Raw genomic sequence first — 2,372 nt, 5'->3', positions numbered from 1 at the left:
ATTAATGAACTGGGGAGAGCATCGGTCATCGTACATCCATTGCCGGCTCATCTTCATTACACAGCATCGAAAAGACCAAATTAATACAAGTTCATACATAAAGTTCATACGTAAAGTTCATACAACACTTATTGTCTTAAAACAACATACAAATAACTCTTTAGCTAAAGCATTTAAATGCAACAAAAAATGCGATCAAGATCGCAACTAAGGTAACAATTGATCCAACAACATAATGATACCAAGCCTCACTATCGATGGCATATTTTCTAATCTTTCTAATCTTCAAGCGCATTTTCTCCATCTTGATCTTGTGATCATCGACGACATCGGCAACATGCAACTCCAATTCCATCTTCTCCCCCTCAATTCTTTTCAATTTTCTTTCAAATACTCATTTTCTTTTTCAACTAAATTTAACCTCTCGACAATAGGGTCGGTTGGAATTTCCGGTTCACATACCTCCTAGATAAAAATATCTATGTCAACTTGATGGGCATAATTTGTCATAAACATGAAATGCAACAAATAGTTATAAAAGAGAATATACCACATCTGAATCATAACCCGGACGAGGGCCGACAGGGACGGATATCAAAACCATGGCACTATGTATAACAAACAAAGCACGAGTAAGATCATTATACAAGTAACTATATATCTAAATCACGCAGACATGATTTTTTTTATATTAAAAAGATAAGAACAAGAGGCTCACCACAAGGTGGAGCCGGCGACGAGATGGTGCGGGCGATCGACGGTGGTTAGGACGGAGGCGGGAAGGCACTAAGTAAACAACACCTACACATGCAAACTAAGAGTTATTTTGACCTCAAATTGCATATAAATCAAATACTACCACATACACTTCCTCCCAAAATAAATCCCACAAATCACTATACTTATAGAGCATTTCAAGAGCTAATCTAGCAATAAGAGATGAAAGGACAAAGTTGCTAACCTTTGTGATCACTTGGATGGATGGGGTGCCTTCAAATCTTCACAAATTTTGGCAAAAATGGAGTGTGAGCTCGAGAGGAAGAGGAAGAAAACATAGGAGAGGAAAGGGGAAGAACAGAGCACTCGGGCTGGACGAAGGGGTTTATATAGGAAGACCTTTAGTACTGGTTTGTTAGACGAACCAAGACGAAAGGTGCATTTCTAGTCCTGGTTCGTGGCATGAACCGGTACTAGAGGTGCTGGTGCGGCCCCAGCCTGACAAAAGCCTGCCACCACCTCTTTAGTACCGGTTCGTGGCACGAACCGGTACTAAAGGTTCACCATGAACCGGTACTAATGCGAGCCGCCCGCCTAGCCGTTGGAACCGGCACTAATGGTCACATTAGTGCCGGTTCAAATACAAACCGGGACTAATGAGCTTCACATTAGGCCCTTTTTCTACTAGTGCTAGTAGCGTCGGATAGATATACAGAAACTTGTTGTTCGACCAATCTCTCGGAGAAAGAGAGGTCACTTCTCTCTATATATGTTCATGACGATCTTGTGTACTTAATGGTTCCTTCATTTTCTTACTAGCGAGGGTGTCGAGTTCTCTCTATACGTATAGTAGCTAGCTAGCATTGACCAAGCACGGAGATAAGAGAGGTCACTTTTCTCTCTATTAGCTAGCTAACAAAATATATGAAACCCCTAAATTAACTCTCCAAAACCCCCCACCCCACCCCTTTAAAAAAACCCAGCTGCTGCCATATGCTCACGCGTGGATGCCTTTTTGTCCATGTTGGTATTACCAACCGGGACTAAAGATCCTCCAGCCTGGGCGCCCCACAGCGGCCACATGGAGCCCTTTCTGTCCCGGTTCATAAGCGAACCGACTAAAGGTTTTGGGCTTTAGTCCCGACCCTTTAGTCCTAGTTCCAGAACCGGGGCTAATGGGCCTCTGGAACCGGGACAAATGACCCATTTTCTATTAGTGATAGGTGTAGACTTTATTTTTCCAGTAGCTGCTGAAGGAAATATGCCCTAGAGGCAATAATAAAGTTATTATTTATTTCCTTATAATCATGATAAATGTTTATTATTCATGCTAGAATTGTATTTTCCGGAAACATAATACATGTGTGAATACATAGACAAACAGAGTGTCACTAGTATGCCTCTACTTGACTAGCTCGTTAATCAAAGATGGTTATGTTTCCTAACCATGAACAATGAGTTGTTATTTGATTAACGAGGTCACATCATTAGTAGAATGATCTGATTGACATGACCCATTCCATTAGCTTAGCACCTGATCGTTTAGTATGTTGCTATTGCTTTCTTCATGACTTATACATGTTCCTACGACTATGAGATTATGCAACTCCCGTTTACCGGAGGAACACTTTGGGTACTACCAAACGTCACAACGT

The sequence above is a fragment of the Triticum dicoccoides genome, chromosome 1B, assembly GCF_002162155.2.
Source record: "Triticum dicoccoides isolate Atlit2015 ecotype Zavitan chromosome 1B, WEW_v2.0, whole genome shotgun sequence".
Lineage (NCBI taxonomy): Eukaryota > Viridiplantae > Streptophyta > Magnoliopsida > Poales > Poaceae > Triticum > Triticum dicoccoides.
This window is presented reverse-complemented; position numbering follows the sequence as displayed.